This window comes from Humulus lupulus, chromosome 5, assembly GCF_963169125.1.
Source record: "Humulus lupulus chromosome 5, drHumLupu1.1, whole genome shotgun sequence".
Classification (NCBI taxonomy): domain Eukaryota; kingdom Viridiplantae; phylum Streptophyta; class Magnoliopsida; order Rosales; family Cannabaceae; genus Humulus; species Humulus lupulus.
The window spans coordinates 82,015,178-82,023,207 of record NC_084797.1 but is presented as its reverse complement, the minus strand read 5'-3'; the positions used below and the strand labels follow the sequence as shown (position 1 = coordinate 82,023,207).

Genomic DNA, 8,030 nt, shown 5'->3' with positions numbered 1-8,030 from the left:
GACGGTCTTCTTGGGAGCGTTCCTTTTCGGTGCCATCTGGTCGCCTAACGAACAAAAGAAAATATTTCAGAAAAGGCGACCCAAGCGTGAGGAAAAATCAAATGTTATTTGCACGAGCTGAGGTAAGCCCAGCCCGTTGAGAGTGGGATTACGCGGTTCAATGAACACGCGCCTGTGCTCCCAACAGATCCCCGATTACTCGGAATTCGTGTGTCAGGAGGGTCAGGATAAAATTTGTCTTGGGGGGAAAGTTTCGATAAGCAAGGTTGGCAAAACCGCCTGTGAGGCGTGTCCCCTAAGCTACCCGGTTTTGCACCCAAAATATGTCAAAAATCCTACCCAGAAATCGTCCCCAGAAAAAGCATCCTGTAAACCATACTCTTAAGTGATTTCCTACAGCAAAAATACCCTAACCTAAAAAGGCTTGCACCCTCCGTATCCACAAAGCCCAGTAAACCCTTGCATGCGGCTACAGTAAAATATTTACCTAAGCTACAGTGAAATATATTTTCAAAACACACATGGTCAGGAAACTTACAGTGTTTGGCTGGGAGGTGGATGAAGGTATCGCCTAGGTGAAAGCTTCTTCGGAGTATTGGCTTCCAAAGCTTTGAAGAAATCCTTACGTCTGAGCTTCTTGAGCGCTGAAGAGAAGAGAAGAGGGTTTATCTTCTGAGATGAGGAGAGAAGAAGGAGAGAAGTTCTGAGAAATTTCAAATGAAAGGGTGGCCCATGCGTAGGGTGACCACCCCTTTTTATATACGTGAAGAGTCACGTGTAGAGGGCCGTTGGATGGCCCTGATGAGGGATCCGAGGCCCTCCACTCGAAATACGGAACGACAACTGGGCATAGGCTAGGCCATTAAATGCGGTTCTCGTAAGACGTACCGTCACCAACCACGATGTTCCACGTATCAGGCGCCTGCGTAAGAGGTGGAATGTGAAGAGTTCATGGGGAAGCCTAAAAGCCCCTATTGTGATCTTATACCACGAGCAGGGGCTTGGGGGACAGATGTACGCCCTGATTTTCCCACGGGCTGAGCTGCGACCTAATCATGATTATCTCGTGGACATCCCCAAGATCGGAGCTTCCGTCATAAGGTCGTACCTCCTTAGTTCGAGGTAACCCAAGGGTTTGTCAAGATTGCCTAAGACCTGAGTCCGGACTCTGTAGGCCGAAGGTCGAATTAAGTATCCAGCTCGTGGTACGAGCTGGATATGGAGGCTATGACCCTTTGTAAAGTCAACACACGCAAGGTAAACGTGCATATATCAGAGTGCACGTTTCTGATATGCCCCTGACTTCTCGGACACGCAGCAGGAAAGTGCGTATTCAAACACCCACGACTGGGTTGGGCCGTGCGGCCCATTATCTCCTTACCCATTGATTTGACCACACTTATGTGTCAGGTTTAGGAATTAATCATGAATGTCACAGAGTTGATATGATAGGTAAGAAGGTCACGGGATGATCTTCTTACCAACTCCCAGGTGCCTTCTCCTATAAATATGGAGACCCTGGGAATTAATAGAGGTTGGATTGGATTATCTCTTGTAAGAAATATCCTGTAATGATACACCCAGAATAGAGCAATAATATTGACTAGTGGAGTAGAAGGATTTTAACCTTTGAACCACTTAAAAACCGTGCCTTGAGTCACCTTTCCATTTTCTAAGATCATATATCTGTTTCGGTTCATTATTAGCACTAATCCCTTTCTCTTCTTCTCTTAATTACCTGTTGGCGAAGAACCGCGTCAACACATGTGTTTAGAGCATACTTGTACCTAAACCAATGAGGGTTGTGAGTTGATATACGTAGTAAGAATTGGAAATAAAAATTTTCAATCAATACACTGAGTACTCGTAACAAAAAAGCATATAGGCATAAAATGTCATATATAAAAACTATCAAGTACAAGGTGCCCCGCCAATGGCACAAAAGGAAAGATAAAGAATAAAAGACCAAAAAGAAGACTAACTAAGGCAAAGAGTATCATCTGAAAGACCACCCTGAGCCTCGACAGCCTCGCGAGCGAGACACTTCCTAAGCTCCTTTGCTCGCGTCTTCTCAGGAAGGAAATCCAAGTTCAGATCTTTGTTGGACTTCCAGATCAAGTAGAAGAAAGAGAAATTTGTCTCTGAATACTCCTCTTGTGCCTTGTCCTGGGCAGCCTTGACCTCTTGCTCCTTCTCGACAAGAGCATCCTTCCGCAGTTGGTCCATGTCAGCAATCAACTTATCTTTCTTAGCTTCAGATTGTTGGAGCTGATCGGCAAGTTTCCCCTCCATCTGGGTTATCCTGAGAGTAAACTTAGTCACTTCCTGCTATTTGAGCTCCACAGTACTGCGAAGAGTGTTGATCTTTTCATCTTTCAAAGCAATGTCCGCATCCTTGGGGCCAAGAACGTGCCTAAGGTCCAGCACCTCCTGGCGGATAGTTTCAAGCTCAGAACGAAGGTTGGAAAGTGTATAGGTATACCCTATAGACCTATCACGGACATGGGAGACCAACATTAGCGCGTGCAAAAAACATACAAGTGTTAGATGAACGTCAGCACACAAGCCAACTTAATAAGAAGAAAACTGTAGAGGACTTACACTCTGAATGTCAAGGAGTGACTTCGTGAGGATGGTGCTCAAGTCCCCATTCTCAATCCCATTAAAAGCCATTTTTGTCTGCTCCAGATGGGATGCTCGGTCCATGATGGCACCTAGTTTTGTGTGGTAGACTGGTGTGGCTCAGATAAGAGAGCAGGCACAGAACAGGAGGTACCCGCATCAGTGAAGATGGGAGGAACCGGAGTAGGCAAGGATGGCGCTACCTCTGCGACAAGACTAGTCGCCAAAGGAGTCGGAGGAGGCACCTCGGGAGGAACCTCCATTATCGACTCAGCCTCAACACTCGCCCTCTTAGCCGCTCGGACAGAAGGATTGGCCTCAGTGGGAGTTGACCTCTGCTAGGTATGGACAAAGATGAACATGTCTGACCTAAAGAAGATCAAATGTTAGAAGGATATTAAGCACAGATGAATCATAAAATAAAAGTGATAAAGTGTCGAACCTTCTAAATGAGATTCGGGCTCAAACATAGTCTCATCAAAGTCATCCGAAGCAAGCGATGAGTACGCGACAGATGCACCCACCTCATCACCCTCCTGTCTAGCTAGCACAGGCAAAGAGGGTATCTCCTCGACATGAATAGGTCCAGGGGAGTCTATGGCGTTCATGGGCTCGGGACCATCTTCATTCGGAACATCGACTATAGTAAGAGGAAATATCCCAACCTTCCTAAGGTTCTTTGAAGTAACAAGGGTCTTGACATTCTTCTATGTAAGGGTCATGGCAATCAATGCCTTGGCCCCAACTGTCATAGCCTGGGTCTAGAGCGGTCTATAAAAAGGCCCGACATGCTTAAACTTGGAGTAGTTGGCCTCTGCATCCATAGTGAAGAAATAGTTGTTGGCATATCTAAACGCATTGCTATTTCCAGAGATATCTTCAAAGAAGGTGTCGGCACCCTCGCTCATATAATGGTGAAAGTGGAAATACCCCAAGTTGCACTGAGAAGGGTTTGTCTTCAGGTCAAATAAGTAGTGGATCTCATGAGGCACTGAAGCATCCCATTTTCTGCGATGAAAGATAATGTACAACGTAGATGACACCAAGATCGCATTGGGAGCCAGTTAAGAAGGACTAATACCAAAATAATTCACAACGCTCTGAAAGTATGGATGAAGTGGAAGTAGGGGACCAGACTTGATGGCAGAACGTGTCCAGGCGCACATATCCAAAGGGGGTCCTCAGCTCTGTCATTTGGACCAGGGATAGTAATGGACACGCCAGAGAGGTCAAAGGTCTTCCTTAAGTTCTTTACCTTCTCTTCAGTCATGTCAGAGGCAGCCCTTGTGAACCACACAACCTCGTAACCAGCAGGGAGAGGCTTCTCAACCGGTTTCCATATGATCTCTGTAACGCCCTGGTTACCCCAGAACAGTTACGGTGATTGGTGAACCGGAAATTTGACCCGCTACCCGAGTCCTTTGGTTAAAAACGTGCTCTAAATGTGATTAACAGGTTAAGGTGGAAAATTCAATAAAAGGGAAGGATAGTTTATATTATAAATTGCTCTGCAGAGCTAATCAAAACATTTACAAGTTGTCCTCAGTACAAAATGGTCATTACTATTTTAAATTTACAATCCCGCCGACCTAAGCAGCAAAATAGGGAAAGCCCCCTAGTTCCTCTGAGAACTCCTTGGCTGTGGTGGTCAAGCGGCCATCACCACCTAAGCTCTCCACTCAAGGCTGGGTGAGCTTTTCTTTCCCTTTACCTGCACCACATAGCACCCATGAGCCAAGGCCCAGCAAGAAAACACAATAAAGCATGATATAATATCAACAATGATCATAATAATCATTCAGGACACTCAGTCCAAAGCAGATAGGTGACAGTCGCAAAAGTCACAAAAATGGGTACAGCCCCCTCTAGCCATGTGACGATAGGGTCACCAGGGCTTAACTAATAAGTGAGCCTTTCATAAATTTGACCAGGATAGGTGTATGGTGAATAGTCACCAACATAACCCTCCTCATGACCATAGAGTCATAACCCTGGAACATCGTTCCCTAGCCATGTGACAACAGTCACCGAGGCCTTATGCCCTGGCTCTGAATAACTAGTCTTAGACTAGCCAAGCGCTTATAAGTTCATCGACCTTAGGTTCGGTCCAGTGTTAATGCCTTAGAGCCATTCAACACTGATATTGATTAGATCTAATCTTCATTCGGCCCTGCGTTCAGGACGCTTATGCCGTTTCTGACTCTTAGGTCAGTGTCCCTGACTAGTCAGTGCCATATACAAGTAATCAACATTCACTAGCATTTAATATGCAATCCATGTCCACATTTATTAACCAACATGCCTCAATAGCAAACTCGCATGTCACATAGACACAGGGTGCAGTTTTCTTACCTCAGGTTCGAGCGAGAAGTATAATAAGGACGACCCCTGAGAACGATCAATCTTTTGGATCCTTAGCGGTTACCTAATCACAACCAATTATAACCTCCATTAATGAGAATCCAAAATAATAGGATCTTAACCTAAGCACCACTCTCGGGACCTCGAAACATGCCCACACGGTGAGTAGATTCGATCCTGGGCCCTAAGGATTGAAACCCCAAGTAAAAAACCCTTAAAAACACTCAAACCGAGACTTTGGAGGAACAGGGTAGCGCTACAGCGCTGAACCCCTAGCGCCCCAGCGCTATACTCAGAACCCCCAACATGCCGAAAAGCCTCCTGAGGAGCGCTGTAGCGCCCTAGGGTGGGCGTTATAGCGCTACCTCCAGACCAAAACTCCCCTGAACCAACCTTCTTCATCTCCTTCGACTCCAGCCTGATTTCCAAGCTTCCAAATCCCATTCTTGATGCCAAATGAACCCAAAAACCATTCTAACACACCCCAAACATCACAAGCATAGGAACCCTAGCCAAAACTCCCAATAAAACCAAGTATTCACCCTAGAAATCTCAGCTGCAAAACAAAACCAAAACAGGGCAAACCAGAGAATTCTATAGTTAGAAACTTACCCAAAGCTCAGCTTATGATGCTCTTCAATGGAGGAACTGATAAACGAGTTTTAGGCTCATTTATGGTCCAAGTTTTTAGGCTATTTTTCATTAGTTAGGATTATTTTATTTCGGAATTATGCCCGTTTGTTCTTGTTTCAGGGTGATGAATGTTAAAGTGATACAAATAATGAAAAGGAGCGAAAGTGGAACAAAATCGGGACGGATTTGTGAATTTTCTTGGTTCTGTAAGTAGCGCTACAACACCACTAAGGGAGCGCTGTAGCGCTAGGAAGAAGTTCTGAAGAAGCTCGACTCTGACTTTAGCGCTACAGCGCTTGGACGCAGTTTTCAGGAAGTTTGTCCCTGACTTTAGCGCTACAGCGCTACCATAAGAGCGCTACAGCGCTGGTGCCCAGATTTCCCCCATTTTGTTTCTGACTTTAGCGCTACAGCGCTACAATGGTAGCGCTACAGCGCTGGTTTCGCGATTTTTGACATATCTGATTACTTTTGATGGGCAATTGAGTCTTTTCCAGAGGGAATTTTTAGTAGGGATTCTTGGGAAACATATATGCGACTGAGACAGGGCTGTAAAGGGGGTTTGACGGCTGGGAGTAAGAATACCATCTTGGAGGATTGATTGCTGTGTTTTTCATCTTTTTCTTTAAATTTTTATGTTTGTAATTGAATTATCTTATTGCTAGAATGAATATCATGGGCTAAATTATTTTTTAGGGCTTTTATGTGAATCTTTTGGAAACCCTTTTTATGGTTTAATGCAAAATTGATGTTCTTCTTCATCTCTATCAATTCCTTACAATATGTGTTGTTTGTGCGATTATTGATTGATCACCTCTAATTGCAATTTCATGAATCAAATTGAAATCTGAAAAGTGAAATTTGATATGCTTTGATTGTTTGGATGCAAATTTAATTTAGAACAAAAGTATCTAGATTATTTGCCTAATTTTCTGAGTTGCGTGGTTAATGCCTTCTACATGATTCAACTTACCATAGAAATATAGGAAGTTGTCATTTAGATTGAATTTTATAAATCTTGACCAGATTATGAATTGTTTTTGCAACTTATTCTTGAATAGGGAGAAGGGGATATAAATTCTTGCATTAGGAAATAAAAGGGTGGAAAATAGAGGATCATAATTTTCCTAATTTCATTTTCTCTGTTATTTTGTTTAAATTTTCATTTTGCTTGGTTAGTATTCTTCTTATTTGAAATCTCTGAAAATTGTTTGATCAAATAGAATTAAAAAGATTGATTGATTGGTAATTGATAAATCACTCCTTGAGGACGATACTTGGTTTTTACCATTTTATTACGAATTGCGACTATGTGCACTTGCATAGCAAAATTATCGCAACAAGTTTTTGGCGCCGTTGCCGGGGATTGAAAATAATTATCAATATCAGTCTAATTAATTTTTATTCTAATTTGATTTTAATTTCTCTTGTTTCTAATCTGTTTAGTTGCTTAATTTGTCTATCTCAGGTGAACTATGTTATATGCGTAGCAGAAGAGGAGCAGACAAACTTGTTCCTTTGAATCCTGAGATTGAAAAGTCGTGCAAGCAAAACAAAAAGAACAAGAGGGAGGCCCAGAAATCTGTGAAGATGGCATAGAATGAAGGGGATGGCAGGAATGCTTTAATTCCTGGAATTGTACAAGGGGGTCAGGCTCAGAACAATGCTGAGAGGAGCCTGAGAGATTATGTACTGCCCACTCTGACGGGAGTACAAAACAGTATACGTCCACCAGCTGTAGAGGCCAACAATTTTGAAATCAAGCTAGCTATTATACAAATGGTGCAATCCTCTGTGCAATTTAATGGGTTGCCTTCTGAAGATCCTCATACCCATTTGTCTAATTTTCTGGAATTGTGTGGAACCTTCAGATACAATGGGGTGAGTGATGACGCAATTAAGCTTAGGCTTTTCCCATTCTCTCTGAGGGACAGAGCTAAAAGTTGGCTGAACTCGCTGCAACCAAACTCTATTGTCACCTGGCAAGATCTAGCTTAGAATTTTTTTCTAAATTCTTCCCTCCGTCCAAAGCTGCTAAATTGAGGGGAGAGATCAATAACTTTTGCCAGAATGACGGAGAGTCATTGTATGAAGCTTGGGAACGGTTTAAGGAACTCCTGAGAAGATGTCCTCATCATGGCATTGAATAGTGGATGCTAGTACAGAATTTCTACAATGGTTTATGTCCTACAACCAGAACCATTATTGATGCTACAGCAGGTGGTACGTTTATGAGTAAGAGTGCAACTGGTGCTTATGAGCTGCTGGAGGACATGGCCACAAACAATCATCAGTGGTCTGAGGAAAGATCATCAGGCGTCAGAAAGGTAGCTGGGGTGCATGAGCTGGATGCAATCACTGCTCTAACAGCACAAGTAGCCTCTCTGACAAAGCAGTTACAACAGAGCACTATA

At 43.4% G+C, this 8,030-nt stretch overlaps 1 non-coding gene across 1 annotated transcript; it reads right to left on the bottom strand.

The window, feature by feature from the left end:
* Positions 1 to 7,652: 7,652 nt before the first annotated feature.
* LOC133781017 (small nucleolar RNA R71) lies at positions 7,653 to 7,759 on the bottom strand. Its single transcript, XR_009869816.1, has one exon. It is a non-coding gene; the product is annotated as a small nucleolar RNA R71 (small nucleolar RNA).
* Positions 7,760 to 8,030: the final 271 nt, after the last annotated feature.